General features: G+C 42.3%; 1 pseudogene; it reads left to right on the forward strand.

Annotated features, from left to right (window-relative positions):
- The window catches only part of LOC119387759 (ovostatin-like), a 42,418-nt pseudogene extending 26,815 nt beyond the window's left edge, over positions 1–15,603 (forward strand).
- The last annotated feature ends 5,416 nt before the right edge of the window (positions 15,604–21,019 follow it).

The raw sequence follows: 21,019 nt of genomic DNA on the forward strand, positions 1-21,019 counted from the left end.
CTGGTGATGATTAGAGAAGGATGTCGACTCTTGCAATCCAAGAATCGTCATAGACATCTTTGTTTTGCTCTTTCACAATGCTATTCTGAGACTGAAACTTGACAGTTGGTATTATGCTGCTTATGCACTAAAGTGAATTAATTAGTGTAAATAGACATTGCGTCATGATTGTACTGTGCATCATCATTAGCCGATCTTCATCATGTCGTGTAATATTGAAGTGTTGCTTTATTTTTTGTGTTTTTAGGAGTCATCAGTACAAGTAATCACCGACATGAAGATCAATGTTCGTCCTTGTTGGGAAGGTAAGAACATAATATGTTTACGCTTTGCAGAATTTAGGCAACCATTCTGGAGTCTCTTTTCCAAAGTGTAAAGACAACAAATTCTGGTGACTGGTTTTCAGATGGCGGTATGTGGACACCAGAACATGGTGGTAAGCATTTGGGCTTGCAAAATGCTTCCATCTTACCTTTTGTTCACATTACCTTTATTTTGATATAAACTTATTTTCTTCTTTTCAGCACGAACGGGCATTGATGGTAAGACTGAAGAAAATTATTTTTTCCCTGGTAATGTGTATTTCTGTCATTTGATTGCCTTTATATACTAGGTTTGGTTTACCATATATTGGAGTCCCTGTGTTTTTCCAGCACCATGTCTCTACAGAACATCCAACACCTTTGTATCAGCAGAAAGATTTGTTTACGCAGTTCGTTTGCAGATTTGAAAACATGTGAGGTTTATGTACACAGAGGACATTGTCCGTGGAAATCGGAAGTTGAAAGAGGACCGTGAAGCTAGTGTTAGAGACCTTCTACCTAGGCCATATATTACTGATTGATAGGTCACAACCCACAAATTTGAGGGAAAGCCTCTCCTCCACTCTTTCAGTCTGGTTGCAACTGTAGCTGATCTTGGCCACTGTGCGATGATGTCACTAATGATGTGACAGCTGTTGTGGCAACACTCTGTTGCTGGTTGCAAGGAGCAGCACAGGAGTCTGTAACACAACACACAGAAGCTCTTTTGGAAGAACATTTTTTAAATGGCACCTGAACCAGTTGAGAAAAAGACATTTTGACGTAGCATTGCGTATTTCTGTTTCTTGGTAGCCCTGTATGTCAAATAGTCAAAAGATGTTAATTTTGTTGAGTGAAGCTGCTTGAATAGAATTTATCACAGCCAAAGTTAGTATGTTGATGTTGCTAAAAACAATTTTCAGATGGTGGTGATGGTGAGATTGCAGACCTAGCTCCAGCAACTGCGGTTCCAAAGTCAGCGGTGGACATACGTATCCACTTTCCAGAAACCTGGCTGTGGGAACTCCACCACATTAAAGGGCAAGTTTTGAGATCCGGCTGTCATGACAAACAACCACATGCCTAATTTCAGAGCACCATGCTTTTCGTTAGCTATAGAAACATCACTGTAGTGCATTACAGCGTCTGAGCTGGATGATGTGCACAAAGGCAGCCGTTTTTTTGGTGTTCACACTGCTAGCTTCTGGCAAAAGAGCATGACATTTTTGCTGCTGATTTCAATGATATGCTTTGCTGTATATATGCCGTTCGTAACGCAAAAGCTTTTGAACTTATTCAGTGTAGTTCGTGTACTTATACCTGCAGTCCAAGCTGCTTATTCTATTCTTTTGACGCAACACACAGCACTAAGTTCCTACAACAAATTTATTTGAGTTTCTCACCTTATACTTAGGTGGGCACATGTCAGTTTTTGTAGCTTTAGTTGCCCTAACTTTGCAGTAGTGCATGTGTCCTATAAACTACTTTTGTGTTGTATAAGTATAGATGTGAAGACTGGAACTAAATCTGCTGTTAGATGTTAACACAGCGTGTTATATCATGTACCGTCTATGTCTTTGTTGTTGTGCCTGCACTAAAACCAAACAAAAGGGTGTGGATCCAACTTCCACTCATCCTTTAATGACCTACTGTCAGCTTGACAGTATCAATCAATCAATCAATCAATCTGCAGAGCTGCACCACTCAACCTGAGCCGAGAGATTCCGCACTCTGTAACCAAATGGAAAGCCGGCGCCCTGTGCCTGCACCCAACTCGTGGTCTGGGAATGGCTGCTGACACTGTTAATGCAGTACAGCCCTTCTTCATCCAGCTGTCCCTCCCTGCTGTCGCCATACGTGGCGAGACGATCCCCATCACTGCTTCTTTGTTCAACTACCTCAAATCATGCATCCCAGTAAGTCTCGAACAATGCTCCCTGTTTTTGCGAGGATGTGTTCTGTATTTGTAGCGTGGCAAAATGTATGTGTATTGTGCAAGACACAGTTTTGTCGAGACCCACCATGGTGGTCTAGTGGTTATGGTGCTCGACTGCAGACCCAAACGTTGCAGGATCGAATCCTGGCCGCGGCGGCTGCATTTTCGATGGAGGTGAAAATGGTTGAGGCCCGCGTACTTAGATTTAGGTGTGCGTTAAGGAATCCAAGGTGGTTGAAATTTCCGGAGCCCTCCACTACGGCGCCTCTCATAGTCATGTCGTGGTTTTGCGACGTTAAACCCCAACAATTACTACTAATTATTATTACAGTTTTGTCATACCACTACCTGAGCTTGTTGGTGTGTCTTCGTGATAGAAAAATAACATGAAAGTGTGTGCTAGGCTTATCAAAGTTCTGTTAATGCATTGTTATTGGAAAACAGTGGCCCAGATGACACAGGGACAGAAAACAGAAACACGAACCCAGTTTACTAACTTGCACTAGACAAACTTTTTGTGCAGGTGTGCTTGCGCTTGTACACAGTAAAATGAAGACTAAAAAAAAATTCACCGACGATTATGATACTGCCTAATGCGAATTCTGAGCGCAGCTTTTTGTTGGGGCAAGGCCAACTGTGTTTGAGGTTTTGGCTTTCCGCTAGGTACCCAGTACGCCTTAAATCGTAATTTTTGTGAAGTAGGACAGCGCCCACTACGCCATTATTTGTCTTTCTGTGGATAAGCAAGGTACCGGCGAGACATCTGTGACGTATAATGTGCACTTTGTTGATGCCGCATGTGGCTGATGACGATGAAAAATTATGGCTGAGCACTTTGCAGTGTGTGGGAAGCATTAAACCACACACTCGTTGCACAATTAGCATTGTGTGATGACTGGTTGTTATTTTACTCTTCTGCCATGCTATATTACATAGGTTAACGTGATTCTTTGCCCGACATGACGCCTGCATACGGTTTTTTGCAAATGAGTTCAAGCACCAGCATGGTGCTTGAACCAACTAGCCCCTTTCGTCGCATTCCTGACACCAGCATGGCTCTGTGGTAGAATACTCGACTGCCATGCAGAGGACCTGGGTTCAAATCCCATTCGATCCTGGGTACTGTTTTCTCATTTCATTTTTTCGTGTTTATCGGTGATGCCACCAATGGTGATGGCGACGCCGCTCAATGCAGGAAGGGGCACCTAAGAGCTGCGCTCTGAAATATAGTGACTAGGTTAAGTAAGACACAACAATATTACAAAATACATGCACAAATGTCCACCACTTCAAAGGAACAATAATGGTCTGCAAATGGACTAGCATAATGTAAAAAAAAAACATTTTTGACTGTATATCTAAAAATGCTGTCGCTTTTTCTGTGTGAGCTACATCATTTATGTTATGTGAAGCGACACACAAGCATGCATCATCTGGTGTATCTTCAGTATTTCAAAGCTTTGGAGAGGCTTAACGTTGGAGAAATAGAGTTGGAGGAACTAGTTAACCGAGAAAAGCAACAGCAGCTCCATCATGCATTATGCTGGTTGCAGCAGTTATGCACCTGATGGTTTGTGTGCATTTGACAATGTCTGTACTTTTCAAATGTGTTATCATTTCCAATGAGCAACATTTTATAGGTGGTGTTCAGTGGTGGACAAGATGAGCAAGTGTCGTGTCTGATGGAAGAACAGCTCAACGGGCGAGCAAATGTAGAGGGCTTTATTTTGCCGTCAACTAAACAGCGACGGGCGAACTGCCCGCAACGATATTACAGCAAATAATGCGCGGGCCAGCTTCAGTGCTGGCGTTTCAGCTTCAGTGCCAGCTTCAGTGCTGGCACAGCAAAAAGGTGATAACAGAAGCGCCGTGGCAGCGGCGCTTGACTAGCGGCAAAGCCTTATCGCGTAGGTGCACGACATATCAGCAAGAGTGCAAATTTGAGAGCAATGGTTTAAAGGGCCCGCTCACTGAGCTACAACAGTAGGCGACACATCAACACTCAATTGCTGGAATTATACCAGTCAGTCACTTTCTAAAAATTGTTCATTTTCTTCTTGTGTGTCCTTTTTACTAGATATTTATCCATAATTCCTAAAGAGCTAAGCCCTCAGTTTATCCTTTCTCACAGAGCTCAAAGGCTGCATCGATGGGTAACGGCTCTGTGTCAAAATCAAATCGTCAGATGGTAACATTTTAATCAAACAGAAAAAAAGGCACATTCAACCAGTGGAGCTACCAGAAATATTACTTGTCTTGAAAAATTTATTTCTACAGTATCAATTTTTGTTATTCCTCGAAATTGTACATTTTAGGGAATTGAAATTGGAGTGGTTTAATGTAATACTCAGTTGTGAGATTTATAGGTAACCACCGCCTTCCTCACAAATTCTAGGCAGAGATAGCGTTCATGCAGTAGGCATTAGCTTTGCTTTCTACCGATGAGATGTCCCAAACAGATTATTTTAAACTAGCTGTACGTCAAATACTTGTGGACAAATTACCATTGACAAGCATATGCATTTTTTCGCTTTCGTACCCTTACAGGTCAAGTTTGGTGTGATTGCGGATGCCAGCTGCCTGAAAGTGATTGGCAGCCCACAGAAGCGCTTCTGCTTGTGCAGCGAAGACACAGTTTCATTGAGACTTTATGCAAGGTCCGAGTGTTTGGGTCAACTCAACATCACTGCTCATGCTTTGGGCCTCTCCAAGGACGACTCCATTTGTGAGCCTGGAAGTGTGACGGAAACTAGAACAGCTCGAGACGCACTGCGTAAGAGCCTTCATGCTTTGGTAAGAAATGTGACATATGTATTATTTCTTTTTCAGTGGCTTGCTCTTTTCCTTTTCATTTTTGTGTTGGCTGTATAGCATATTTTGGTGGAAGCAGCAAGCATACTTGCTGCTTGTAGTTTGTCTCCAACATTTGATTCATACGATAGGTTTAATTTTAAAAGCTCTTCTGTGTTGTTCTGAAGTGCGATTGGGATGACTGCTCTGATAACTGGCTTTGTCGGCATGACTTAGGACAGGGACCTACAGAATAGACAGAATGAACATCACTGACTGACAACTTAATTCATCAATATAGCAAGTCAATTGATTTTTTTTTAAAACACTTTTCTTGTTTCAGGCTGAAGGAACACCAAGGGAAAAGTCAGCTTCTGAATATGTATGCCTGAAAGGCAAGTTACTTTGTCTTTAATTAAAACTTTTTATTTGCACTTGGAACTACACTGAATGGTATTTTTCAAGTTAGAACATGATGCTGGAATTCTCTTTTCAACCACAATTTAAATCTGCAGGTGCTAAAAATCTGTCCATACAACTGGTGAATTGCATGTTAACACCTCAGATAAATTATTGATCTTGTGTCGCAGAGCAATAGCAGATTTGTGTGTGTGTGTGTGTGTGTGCGTGCGTGTGTGCATACATGTGTGCGTGTGTGTTAATAAAAAAATTGTGAACAGTACCATGATAAACAACCTTCACTTCTGTATGTAAATCAAAGCCAACTCATGTATCCAGGACAACGAGGTTGCATAACAAAGTGCTCACACTCTGCAAAAGTCAGTAGCATAGTATCCTTCTCAAAATCTAGTACTTTCGCTTTTGCAGACATTTCATTAGATTTAATGGAAGTGTTTCGCTATAGCTGATCTATTATCATATGCTTTACCTCTTTACTCTTCGCTCATATCTGATGCATGGCCCTTTGCGCAGCACTGGCTCTAGAGTGGCTTTGCACTGCTTAACGTTTTGCTATAGCTGGTACACCTTATTTGTTGCAGCTCAAGTGTATTGAAATGTTTCATCATATTTGACGTATCTCTTCATGATACAGTAGAACTTTGATTATACGTCCCCCGGTTATGTGACAACCCGCATTTTACGACGAATTGGCTTTATCCCAGCAAAACCCCCACAGAAATAATGTATTAAAAACCTCGATTGTACGACTCGGTTTTACGCCGGCCCCGTCTTGTATGACACCTCCCTAGGACCGTCTGGGAAAAAAAAGAAGCCCTAAGATGATGCAGGCTGGCACGCAAGCACACTGTGGCCAGATTAAAAAAGTCGGGAAACCAAGGAATTGAGTTCCTTTGTGTTGCCACCACAGGGCCTCTTCAATTTTCCTACTCACGGGCTGCCATAGCTAGCCAGAGCCAGCTAGAGCGCATTCGTTTTTGTCACATTGCACTGCTCACCACGCTGCGCACTTCCGGTGCGATAGATTTTTTTTTGTGGCTGGGTGGCTCTGGAGTAACCGTCGTGAGATAATTTCGAACTCTATTTCTATAGTGCACGATAACTTTCACTAGATTTCGCATATGTACCAGATGTGTCGAACGGCGATTGCTAAGGCTGCCCATGTTAATAATTTAATCTACCTTCCTTGGAGCAGCGCAGCTTCGTGCCGCATACTTTCTCAGGCAGTATGTATCGACTTTTGTGGGGCAACAGTGACCATCACTGCCTATATTCTTAGTTTTTCAATTATACGACGCCTGGATTATACTACAACGATTTTGCATGGTCCCCTGAAAGTCGTATAATCAGGGTTCCACTGTACTTGAATTCTTGCGCATGCATTAAGAAAGTGCCTAAATCTGCTCCAAAACTTTGTAAACACTTCAGTACATATTTGGTCCAATTTCTTCATTATACCTGAGTGCCTATAAATGCTTCACTATATCTGAGCTCAGTACTTGTTATACTTTTGACTCTATTCCGTACAATGTGTATGCCTCCTTTTGTGCCGACCACACCACCTCAAGAAAGTTATTGTAATGTTTCCTTTTTTTGTATGTGTCCTTGTTCCAAACAAATTTTAATTCAAATCCACTGTCACTAGCAATGGGTGACTGATCTTTGCCTTTTTATGATAGTCTGTCCACTTATAAACATGGATATGCATTAAAAACTTCCAATAAGTTTTTTTTTTTTTCTAGCTCCTACAAACAGTACAGGAAATCATAGGTTCATCCTGAAGCTTCCTGGCAATGCCATTCATGGTTCCTCAAAGGGCGTGTTTACAGTGTCAGGTAAGAACTGCTTTATTTGATACATTAAACAAGCCTTCTGAATTCAATACATTCCATAATTTTACTGAAGAATTACTTGTTTTATCTTCACAAAAAAAAAAGTTTTTTTTCCACAGCAATGTGTAAAAGCGGACATGAAATGTTCCTCAAGCATCTGCCAGAATCATCACACATTCTTCTCACGCATTATGCAAATCTCTTTTTTTCACACTCGCAGGTGACATTCTAAGCCCTGTCCTGGCATCTGGCCTAGAGTCCATCGTCAAACTACCCACTGCCTGTGGAGAGCAGAACCTGGCCATCTTAGCCACGAATGTTGTGGTGCTTGATTACCTGATCTCCTCAGGGCACTTCAGCCATCCCTTAGAGGCCAAGCTCCGGAGAAACATTCTCACAGGTGAGGCAGAGAGGCGACGGAGAAAGGATAGGTGTTGGGAAAGAGTGACAAATTGTGGGACAACATGCTAAGGGGTGTCTGAACGGTGTAAAAATTTCAGCGTTGTTTCTTGCAGAGAAATGGCTCTCTGGTATAATGAGTTTCTCACCGAAGGAACTTCAAATGCATTTTGTAAATGTGATGATTTAGTGTATTTTTTATCGCTTCTCGTGGTCATTTATCAGAGCCAGTTGTGTTGCTTTCTTGTAACCCTTGCATATATTTCTTTCCTCTGATGTGTCGAATATGTTTTCTCTTAGTATTTATATTGTTTTGGTCTTGTTTTGTGCATTTATGTAAATAATTGATTTATTTTGAGTGTCTAATGATGTTACCATTTTTTCTTGCAACGACCATGTATGCCTCGTAACGGACCATCAGCCCAATCAGGCTGTTTTTCCAACAGCTTCTAGGCTATGGTATCCCCCAGAGCTCTTGTATTTCTGGAGATAAGTCTGCATTGTATTGCATGACTTTTGGGTCCATTCTTGTGAGGTCCTTGTTTGCACCTCAAAACCAGCCCACAGCACCCACTGTACTTCACCCAGTAACCTTGCCTTTTATTAGAAAAAGTTGACAAGTGCAACATAACTTGTGTTTGCCGTTCACTGCACTATGGGAGGCTCACGAGGATGGTGCAAACTAGGAATGGGGTGACACGGGTTGAGTGATACCGGTGTGCAACGTGCAGTGGCTTTGACAGCGGCATATGTGCTGTACATTATTAGTCAATCACTGAAAGTTGCGCGAATCCCCCTCTTTTAGTGATTTTAATTCCTTGTTGTGGCAGTATACTAGTGAACACAGTGTTTGATTTCTAGATACACCCTAGGTGGACAATCCTCAACGATTTTTTTTCTTTTCTGCTAAATATTCTTGGCTTTAGTTTATCATAAACAGAGCATCAGAAACCAATGGTAGCTTCATCATAGAGCAGGTAGCGCAAAAAATACGGGGACACAAGAAAGCAACATAAACACCAGACAAGCGCTCGTCTGGTGTTTATGTTGCTTTCTTGTGCCCTGTATTTTTTGCGCTACCTGCTCTATGATGATTTCTTACAGATTCACCTAGATTTCCGTTCTCAATGGTAGCTTATCTGGCTTGCTGATATACATAACTGTGCTGTACACATTGTGTCTAGGTTACAGAAGCTGCACTTGCACTTAGTGCTTGTACTACAGCAACCATAATCTCATGCTTTTCATGGGTATTCCTTGTATATGTGTTAAGACACCATGGTGTTGCCATTAAGAGTTGACGTGCAACTTTTTGAAAGGCAGGACACTATTGTGAAGAGTTCTATTATTAATGAATTAGTACATACTGGCTTCTTTTGTGAACTGAGTTACTGCACGAACAGTATATTCAGAAGAAAAGCACAATAAAAATGTGCAAATTTCATAATAAACATGAGAATTAAGGTCACTTGAGCATACTTTCAGAGGTGGAGAAATAAATGAGGATGTGCTGACAGATCTTTAACAGTAGTACAAAGCAACCAGTATCGTCAGTGGTCTAACTTTGGAATCGGACGTCATCTTCTGCAACCCTTTAACAGTCGTTATCATTGTGTTCACAGCAGCACAAAAATATCATAACAAACACTTCAGTGTGGTGTATAGAAAAGTCCACAGAACAGTGGTCAACAATGAAAGGGCAAAGGTAGCCTCTTGCTTGCACATGAACCAAGAATACTGTGGCTTCTCTCCCAGTTAGATGATGTTATGTGCTGTTAACATGGAGCAACAACGTGTGAAAATGTCATAAGTGTTGGTGGCACATGCTAGCATGCATCGTACATGTACATTTGCTGTAATGCGCTTGTGTGTTTTCTCTTCTTTTTTTTTCCTGCAGGCTACGAGCAACAGCTCAACTACAGGCATCCAAACAATGGCTACAGTGCTTTTGGCAGTGCCGATCCCGAGCCAAGCTTGTGGCTGACAGCATTCGTTGTGCGAACCTATGGAAAAGCCCGCCAGTACGTTTCCCTCGATGATACTGAGCTGAGCTTGAATACACAATGGTTGCTTGGTCACCAATACGACACTGGCTGCTTCCCATCAGTTGGCCGTGTCTTGAATTCCCAACTCAAGGTTCGTATTGCACAAAATTATAATGAATACATTTCATTGCATAGTTTTTTTTTCTTATGCATTCTCTCACAAGTTCAAGGATTTTATGCACTAGTCAATCTGTTTAGCATAGGTGTTGAAAAAGTAGCACATTTATCTGCTTAGTCATTGGTTGCAGCATATTTCACTAGTCTAGTGAACACTGCAAAAGAACATTAAAATGGGCTGTACTACAGCTCTTAATTTGCCCAATATAAATTGTCTATACTCCATGGCAGCTATTGTACTTCCATAAAAATTGAATTTCGTCAGTACATTCTAAAGTGGGAAATTCTTCTTTAGCATTTTGAAAAACAAAACAGTTAACCTGAGTCAGTCTTATGCTAAAACTCCAAGTTTAAACATGGGAGACACCGCACAGTTGCTAGTAATCTCCCGAAGATCACACAATTTCTCGATTCTCTGTTGCAGGGTGGTATTCAGGGGACATCACTCTCACCACTGACAGCCTATGTGCTGATCTCACTGCTCGAAGCCAATGCGACTCTATCGCCGCATGTACAAAATGCGGCTGTCCAGTGTCTTGTTGAAGAAACTGCCCAAGAACAAGACAGCTACTCACTGGCACTTCACACATATGCCTTAATCCTCTTAGGTCATCGCAATGCACAGCAAACTTTTCACTTGCTGTGGAGTCGAGGTGAACTGGAAGCAGGTGTGTGAACACAAAACTTCTAACACTAGAGATCCTCACCTTTCTTGAAGTTTATGACAACAATAATGATGATTATGATTTTGCTCTGTGCCCATTCTTCAGCTCTGACCCGTAAGTTGTGTTCGCTGTCTTCTTTTTTTTTTTTCGAAGATGGTACACTACACTGGAGTCGAAACGTATCTTCAGCAGTGGCTGTAGAGACGAGTGGTTATGCCATCCTTTCCTGCTTGACGCTGCACAAGGAAGCTGGTGTTTCTTTAGCCCTGCCTGCAGTGCAGTGGCTACTCAAGCAGAGGAACCACAGAGGAGGATTTATATCCACGCAGGTAAATTTAATTAATTGTGAACACCTTTCTAGCGCAGCGTGTATTTCTTAACTTTGTAATATTTGCCCTGAAACACAAATTTCACATTGTCATGTGCTCACGGTTATGCGAACATACGAGACTTTCGAGTAAAAAAAATACTCGACTCAAATGTGCTCTGCCTGTGCTCTTCTTCCAAATCGTTACTTTTGTCTCCAACGAAACTTCGTTTGTTCTTGCCCCGCAGGACACTGTTATAGCAATGCAAGCTTTGGCTAAATATGCAAAGATGGTCGTGCTACCAAATACACATTTGACGCTGACGGTGTCGTCCCAACACATGGAGCCCAGGGACCTTCATGTTGAGCCAGCTAATGTGATGCTGCTTCAGGAAATGCCCATTCCCGTACTGCCCGCAACTCTCGAACTCAGCGTCACTGGAAAGGGCTGTGCCTTTGTGCAGGTCAGTGGAGTTCTTCCCTTGTATTTTTACAGGTATCTTATCCTGGCTATGTCAGCGCAGATACAGATAGCTGTCTATATGAATGAAATGAGTATTCATTGCATCTAATGCTTTGAAAGCAGGTAGAAGAAGATGTGTCGGAACACAACACAGCTATTGGGGATCAAATTAAGGCTCTTTAGGAAGCATGCGGAATAAGCATAAAAAATAAGACACCAATTCCACCTTTGTAGAATACCTCGGCTAAAATGTTATGTAGAAGCTGCGACATGGCAGTACTTCGCTAAGTACTTTCAAATTTTGTAGTATTTGCATTTACATTTGCATTTAAAATTTGTGTAGTACTTGCATTTACTTCACATCTAATGGGCAATAAATCTATAGGAGGACATGTCTTTGCTTCTTGGTTGCCAAAGTAGTTGAATATTATATTTAAATGATATGCAAATGCAGTTAAGAAACCAAACAATTTTAAAAAACAGTCTTTCTATCAAGGGAACAGAAATATGATAAAATATCTTTGTAATCATCCGTAAAAGTTCTGGAAAAAATTTTTTCACTGTTACATAGTTTGTCGTGACATTGCTCAGTTGAATGTTTATTAATGGTAGAACTCAATGGGCACTTTATGCTAGCATGATGTATAACAATGATGATTGCATTTCTGCTCCTATTGTTGCACTTCTGCACCTCAATTTCATAGTGTATGTGAAACTGAGGTGAAACTGTTCTGTTAAGGCAATTGATTTGACATAGCTTGTGAAATGTGCCAAAGGACACACACAGAATGCATTTGTAAGTTGGTGCAATATTTGGTATATTCTTCACAATCTAGTTACAGCCGCTAGTGTGTACCCTGTGGATCTGTTTTCTCTGTTCTGGATGTTCTCTGGTGTCATTTGCAAGTGCAATCCAGCATGAAAAAGAGTAAACAAGTGCTGTTTTCTTTTTTCTCATGAATAAGAATGGTTATGTGGTAACTATTCAGTCCATTTTGCAGCCATGACTATCTTGCTGAGTAAATTGACAACTGCATTTCAAAACACTTACAGGCCACTGCGAAGTACAACGTTCCTGCACCGACAAATACAAAAAACTTTGATCTCTTGGTGGAACCATCTCACACGGCCTGCAAGCCAAAGTTAAAACTGTGTGCAAGGTAGGGCAATATTGTCCCAGTCACTATGACTAATGTTCACGTTGAAATTAACGGTACTAGTGTTGTAACATTGTTGTGGTGTCACAGTCTATAACTTTCCTACATAAACCTCCGGCAAGAGTTCAAGCTGCTTCTTTCTCTACAAAGACATCAGGGGCGTAGCCAAGGGCGGGGTTGGGGGGGTTCAACCCCCCCCCCCCCCGAAATTTTTCGGTTTTGCTTGCGTATATAGGCACGTACACATACAAACGCACGCACGAACATACATAAAGTATGGTTGAACCCCCCCCCCCCCCCCCGAAAAAAATTTCTGGCTACGCCCCTGAAAGACATTGTGTTGCAATGGTCTACAAAGATTCTGTTTTATCTGCAGTTATCTCCTATCTTGGGGCATGTCTGGAATGGTGATAATACAAGTCCACCTGCAGACTGGATTCCGGTTCAGCAGGGTACCTCATTTGATCCAAGATGTTAACTCTTGTTTGTACTGTTTCAGAACTTTCAAAGCTGCCCATTGTTTCATTGTTGTTACAAATTATTCCGTTTGACATTGTCTACCTTACCAAATTATATACAGGTGATCGATGACCTGGAAGTAAAGAAGGTTGAGGAAGAAGTCAACAAAGTAAACCTCTACTTTGATGAGGTGGGTTGAAAGTATTTATTCTATCAAGTTACTGCATTTGCTCTGAGCTAACGTGTTTTCATTGTAATTTTATTGAACCCATTCGATTTACTGATTCAAGCCAGCACACTTGCCAAACTTTACGATGTTGAGTTATTTCATTTTGGTTGTTCAGTATTTCGAATTTGTTGAGAGAAAGTGAATCTCCATTGCCTAGTGCAGTACTTCACACGTGGAATTGCTATTCTTTACTTATTTGGCAAACTACCAGTTGTACTTGATTCTTAAGTTCTCGAACTTCATTGAATATGTGATGCAGCATGTATACGCAGTGCATGTTAGGTGTCATAATTTGTTAATAGTATTTTTGTGCTACAAGTTTTTGTTTTATTCCGCCCACTGTATGGCTTAATGACTTTTCTAGATACAAGGTCACAGAATCAGATATGAAGTGCTGATCAAATAACCTCAGGTGATAAAAACGATTCCGGACTCCCCCACTACCACGTGCTTCACAATCAGATTGCAGTTCTGGTATATAGAACCCCAGAATTTTATTAAAATTTTGTATCTTCTGAAGCTTTGTTCCATGAAAGAGGTATCACATATTATCATTAAAACACGTTTTTGAGCTTTTTCTGCTCATGGGAATGAAAAGAAAATCTCTTTAAAAAGGTATTTTTGCTCATAGTTAGACATGTCAAGCCACAACTTTACTAAAGATCACTACTCAAAATTTATGTGAGATCAAAGGACACGTGGTCATATGCATGTACCTCCTATGCACTGGCTCCCCACTACTTCACGTAATCTCAACCTGAAGATTGGATAGCACAAGCCCCACTTGTGGAATGGTACAGGTTTCTGTGAGAATGATCCCCCTGTTTAGCATACACAAAACTGTGCCCAACTTCTATGTGAATTATGGATGTTTCTACCGTAACGAAGGGGTTTTCTGTGTACATGTGTTGTGAGCAAAGGAACCAAAGATCCACGACAGTTGTGAAATTCTGATGATTGCCCTTCATCTTTTAGTCCTTCATCTTCTTCTTCCTTTTCCTGTTTCTACAACAGGATAGCAATGTTGGAATCTATACAAATGGTCCATAGCATGCAGCCTAAGGCCTAATAATTTCTGCATGCAAGCTTTCCATTTCTCTATTTTTTTAATTCCATTTTTACAGCTGAGCAACAGGAGGACATGTGTGACCTTGGTGTTGACCCAGGAGTATGAAGTGCGAGATGGCCTGCCTGCACCTGTAATCCTGCAAGACTACTATGACCCTGGTTTGTACCACTTAACGTAGCATATTTGTCATGAATAGATTAGCTGTAATGTTTAATTTCATTTCTGAAGGATTTCATGCTCATTACTGTTTATACAAATAATGGTATCAGTATCAATGGTATCAGTATCAATAATGGTATCAGTATAGCATTGGTAAAGAGAAAAAAAAAGGGGGCGGGGGGTTGTACAATGCTGTTACCTTCATATATTTTCACATATGTGCAACACAATAACTTTAAATAACCTCTGTACTCAAGTCCACTTGACAATGTTGTAAAACGTAGAAAAAGATGCACCAGTGATGTACAGATAAGAGATGAATTGCATTGGCGGTAAATGTTATGCTCGGTATAGAGCAACTCTTTCTTATTTCATGTGTAAGAGGGCACAGGAGACAGAAGGTGAGGGAGGAGTAGAGAGAGTCCCCTGCCGTGAACAGTGTAACTTTCTTGCTCAATCCGCTTGTCAGAACTCTACCAAAACTGACCAAGCCCCATGTTACCTAGCTCCCGTAATCTGAGGAGAAACAGCATATTCAGCATGACATTTGGCCTGCGATAGCATTTGTGTACTCCATGGCGAATTCACAGAGACTTGACTTTGCCAGAAAAAAAATTGCAGCTTTGCACTAAGACACAACAAAGAATGCACGCCTGCACCTATTGACATAAGGCAAGAGTAAACGATATCAACTCTACTATTGAAGAAAGCTTTTGTGCTAAAAGACAACATTGCGAGTAGAGGAACTAGGTAGATTACTTGTATCTCTTTTCACAGGCTTGTCTTTAGCACTGACAATTTATTGAGTCTTTGGTTACGCAAGGACTCAGTATGACACACGCGTGCCGATTCATTGTCTGTGTTTTCTCATTTGTCCATAACTGTTTTAGGCAATATGTCATCACGAGGTTGCCTCAAATATTACTTTTGCTCCAACATTGTTGCCTAACTGGAGCTGCCTTATGAGCACTTTTTAACTTGTTTGTTACAGATATGATCGTGCTAAGGAACTACACAATTCCCACATGTGAAAGAGATCAACAAAACACTGTCGACTTGCAAGTGCCGTTGCAGTCAGATGTGGTGCAGGAGGGTGCTCCTTCAGAAGGAGCTCATCTCAGCAACTTCCGGAACATTGATCAGGAGCCTGACTTTCCAGACGGCCCAGAAGCAAACTTGCCCGTAACGGTGCCAGCTCCCGAGGATTGAAAAGGAAAAAGGTCAACACGTGTGCCAAAAATTTCTGCATCCTGAGAACTTGCATCATATGCTGCTCCTCAAAGCTCATAGGAACGAATGTCACCACTGCAAAAAAAAAGAAGAAAATGCCCTGCAGATCTTTCATTGTGCTATATCTGGATAACTGTTTTGTTGAATTTTAATGCTGCACTTTTACATTAAAAATTCAGAGTGGAACAGCTGTGCGAACAAGTCAAACCGCTACCTTTTTAATTGTTACATAAACATCTTAGTGTGAACATCTCATATATTTGTATTAAACAGGTCAGACTGTTGCCCCATCACTTTATCTTCTAATGGCACTTTATATGAAGATGTGTTGTCATAACTAAAGATAAGCCCCCTCACATTACATGCAGTGAGATTCTATGACATCAGGTAGGGCTGGCTCATTGTTTGACTTCACATCATCAACATAAAAGCTTTATAAACATGCATGCAAGACTTTTAATTTCAAAAGCAATGAAGCTATAGAAGTGCACCATTATAACTGAATAAGATATATTGATTAACGTTATTATGTAGAATACCTTTTCAGTGTTTTCAGATCATAAAGTGCATGACAGGATTAGATATTTGTTTGCAAATGGAACAAGCATTTACGTTTGAATAACGAATATGTCAAAGGCAGCTCATAAATCTTGACTCTTGTATGTATGGATACAGCGACGATACGCAGCTTTTTTTTTTCTTTACACCTCCTCGGGGGCGGCCTAGGCGCAGGCCACGAATTTGCCGGAGTTCTTAATAAAGTTGTTACTACCACCACCACTCCTTCAAGTGTATAAACTTTACGAGCATTTGCCGACTGTATATGTCATTGATGAATATAAATTTATGTGGCTGCTACAAGTTATTTCCATTTGCGACTCTTTTTGCTGGATGATGAGCAGGTGAAATACGTGGATTGGACTTCGTGTCTGTGTGGGAAGCTTAAAAGCCACATGCTGCGCATGGAAAGTTAAACAGTGGTTCCATGCCCCTCCCTTCCTTTTTTTTTCTTTTTTTTTAAACTCTGAAGTACGTGTTATCCCAACTGCCATCAGGTTTTTCAAAAATATGATATAGGAAAGTGTCTTACGGCTTCGTTTGAATTACAATAACGATTCCGTCTGTACCGTAATCAGCGCGTAAATATTACGTAGGCGCTTCCTTGAAGAATATTCCGTGTACACGATTTTATCGGCAAATGCACCGAATATTGAAGCACGGTAAATCGGCTAAGCGGGCACTCGAAAGCGCTCAGATCAGAGCAGCGCGTACGGGAATATTTTAGCTAAAAGGCCTAGCCCGTCGTTCTAAGCGGTGCAGGGATCATGCATGGCACCGCGTGAATGGAAGATGAATAAACGTGACAGCTTGATATACGACGTGCTTCGGTAAATCGATCATAACTGCCGCCGTCAGCTCGCGATCTTCGCGAAGAGCGGCGGCGCCGCGCATTCGCAGCGCTCGGGGAAGTTGCGTTTTTTATGACGCACTTCCGGTGACGCAATCTTCCGCCGCGACGTGATTGTTGTTTTCGGTTTGCAGACGATGCCCTTCTTGCGAGTTGTTCGCGCGTAGCGTAGCTGTAGAGCTCCGTTGATTGCGAGAACGCTCGACGAGACGTTGGACAATATGCGTTCTTAGTCTGTGTGCGCCTGCGCGTGCCTTTGGCGAGATTGCATGCTACTACCAGACCAAGAAATGAGGATGCTTGTCAGCCTGTCAGGGCGCTGCGAGATGCCACAGCATGTACTCTCTCCGTGCGCGTTTATTGCCAGTTTTTGAGCGAATGCACACAGAGCATCAAGGCCTGTAGTTTACATATCAGCACGGTGTAAGATATATACTCTTTAGGTGAGGACACTCGCGAGACGCGATCGACCAGATAAAGTAACAACGCCGAGTGCTCGTCGGACCGCTGACGGCAGCGGATACCTACCGGCGGGATGATGCAACTTCAACACAAAAACGCGTTCCCGTAGCAACTGGCGCTTCGCGGGAAATCTGAATTTCCTAGTCAGCGAATGCGGCTACGGCACGCCAGCAACTAAGTTAGAAACGCATACCGCGTTTTTCACGAGCGAAAAACAAGACATGCAGCGGACGCCGGCGCTGCCGCCGGCTGCGTCGGTTGCTATAGCAACGGTGCAGAAAGCATTTTCTCTCTTTTAAGTTGCGTCTTCCCGCCGCTAGATACCCGCTGCGGTCACCGGACCAATAGACGCGCGCCGTTGTTACTTTATCTGGTCGAACGCGCTCTGCATGCAAGCCGAGAAGTGTCCACACCTAAACAGTATATATCTTACACCGTGCATATCAGTCTTATGTAATGCACAAACACATTTGCACGTACCTATACGAAAATTAGAACGAATTGATTGTTCACGTTCACCTCTATATGAATCAGTATATATATATATATATATATATATATATATATATATATATATATATATATATATATATATATATATATATATATATATATATATGAGAGAGAGAGAGAGAGAGAGAGAGAGAAAATAGAAAAAGAAATAGCATTGTTTGAGTAGCGCACCACTTGCCACTTGGGCAGTGAATCGAATTGTGACTGCAGCACGTTTTGGATAAGTTTGATAGTTTGTACGTAGTAACTGATGCGTGAGTTATCGATAACTGATAGCTCGCTCGATCCAGCTCATGAAAAAAAAAAAAGAAAACGTTCTGTGGTTGGACTATTAAGGTTAAAAAACAACAAAAAAAATCTTAACGTAGGTACAAGCGTTGCAAGGTCAAATGAGTCATTTTATGTGCGTAGTTTTTTCTTATAAAACGGAAAGACGGTTGAATAGACGGACTTGCTGTTCGGCGTGTACTGTTCACAGAAGGCACGCTGCCTTTGGGTGTCCAACATTCACTCGATTGGCATTGTCATAAATGTGTTTTAAATCACAACCTACTTTAAAGCAGGTCTTAAAGCAATAAAAGCAGTTGCGAAAAAAAAAAGAGAGAGTGGGAGGGGGAATATAGAAGCTTACTGGTAGCATTATACAGTGGCATAGCCAGGGGGGGCCACACCGGGCCCGTGCCCCCGCCCCCCCCGAAAAAAATTTCTGCCTACGCCCCCCTGGCATTATATACAGCGGGAAAAAAAAATCGCGTATAGTGCGTGAGCTCTGTTGCTTGCAGTCGCCGCCTCCACACATATAGCTACTTCTTGCTCTTTGTTCTCAGCTTTTCTGTGGACTTCGCGGCGAGCCAAATATCGAATGCCGTTCGTCATCTCTGACGGGCGCCTCGAGGAAGAGCACCGCGGAGGCCTGCTGTCACGACACGCTCTTTTGGCCGCACTCCATGTGAAGCGGCCGAAGAACCAGAGCGTATCGCGTCATGTACTGCGTGTTATACATAGCGGAGCCCCTAAACGAAAGTGTTCGAACAACGAAATAACAGCGAAACATCGACAAGGCCACTTTTCTTTTTGTATTTTATTTGCCTGCGTAAGGTGGCGTATATATATAGGTATCTATATTATGCGGGAACGATCATCCCGATGATTGCCTGTGAAAGCCGCGGCTACCTTCAATTACAATCGTGCCTCGGATCACGTTTCGCAGCTTCAAGCTCGAGATCGTGCGTGCCTCACAAGACTGCTCGCGAATTCAAAACTCGACCAACAGGTTGTTCCTTTTACACTGTTCGCTTAGCTTTTAATCTTCTTCGCCTTCTTTATCGTCATATAATACACACGCACCGCGCTCAAAGAAGTTCTCGAGTGAATATATACACAGCCACAGGGAAAAGGAAAATAGAAGGTTGCGAAAGCCGAATAGATTTAAAGGCCGCGACGAAACGATGTCGCAGATTCTCGCGGGCGAATCGACTCGATCGCTGTTTCATATCCGTGAGAGCTACTACCTTGGACACTTTATCTTACCCTTTTTTTTTTTTTACCGAGTACGTTTTTCGGAAAGCTTTTTTCTTGCCCACGTGACTTCGGTCAAAGGGCGATCGTATCCTTGTGAATTAAAGAATAATAAACACATTAATTACTAACACCACCACAGCGAACGCGCAGAAATTTTAGTCGCATTCGAATTCTCCCATTAGAGCGCTGGCAAGACCCCAAGAAAAGGCTGTTTACAAACGATGCCGTACACAAGCGGACTGTTTCACCCAAAGAGCACCCCCGCAAAAGAAAGAAAGAAAGGAAGAGAAGATTGCGTAGGTAGATGGAAGTGAACAAGCTAGTGGCCTCTACGTATGCTTGAGGTAGTATACGTTGGGAGGGCGTTGGTCCGGAAAGGTCCCCCACTTTATCGTCTTTGCTTGCATGCGTGATGCGTGCTGGGAATGGCGGTGGAGCCGGTGTGCCGCGCTCTTTCTTTTAATTCAGGCCGCGACCGTAATCGTGCTCTGAAAAAGTGCGTGCGCGCGGCATCCGATTACAATCTCCGGCCGCAGGGTTCCCCCACATCTCTCTTAACTGCGCATCGCGCTGTGGTACCATGCGGTGCTTTTATGTGCATTGTTGGGCCTGTTGCGATGCAGTTGCCGAACGGTATAGCCTGGAAAAGACAAACGTAAGTGTTGATTTATCGATAAAGGAATGCGTTAGTGTTACCCGTAATTACCTTCAATTACCTTGATAGCCAACAGCGCTGGTATCATTCGAGTGAGTGCTGTAGACCAGCAACGAACATACACTTCGCTTCACACAGACTCAGATACCAATCTCTGCTTCGTTCCTTCTACTGCTAACGCATTAATTGGATAAGCGTAACGCGCGAACTGTAGCGTACGCTAACCGCCGGGGATACATAACTCGGACCGGTTTTCATTAGAAATCGAGGAGGGTTTGGGGCTGTTGCATGCGGTAACGTCGGACTAGCATGGTCGGACTATAGCAGAGACTAGGGTGCCTTGATGCGCGTTTTGTCCTAGCAGAGACGTGACGCGAGCGTCTCCTCTGGTCCATCCTAGTCCATCCATGCTGAACAATGGGTTCTTTTGTACTCCCCCTGTGGATAGCGTCACGCATTCTATTTCATATATTACGACTACTTTTCGCTTCTTTTTGGTGTACTGTCTCCTCTCCTTACTCTGTATTTTCGTCTATGTGCTGTACACCCCCCCCCCTCCCCCCATGCACCTACCCTCTCATAATCTCTTTTTAATTTTTTTTTCCACAGCCGATGTTCGGCATGCAGGTGTGCATTTGTCGTCCAGGCAGTAACAGCGTAGCCAGCGATGAAGTATGCACTCGCTGTCGCTCTTTTAACTACAAAAAAAGAAAGTATTAAAAACGTATATATATTTGTAAGTGACGTTTATCACGCTGAAGTTGCCCTGACGCAGTTGAGGTGTAATATATAGCACTGCCTTCCGCTTTCGCTTGAACTACAGAAAATATGCGGCATCCCGATTTAGAAACAAAAAACAAACATGATAATCGACTTTATTT

This window comes from Rhipicephalus sanguineus, chromosome 3 (assembly GCF_013339695.2).
Source record: "Rhipicephalus sanguineus isolate Rsan-2018 chromosome 3, BIME_Rsan_1.4, whole genome shotgun sequence".
Classification (NCBI taxonomy): Eukaryota; Metazoa; Arthropoda; class Arachnida; order Ixodida; family Ixodidae; genus Rhipicephalus; species Rhipicephalus sanguineus.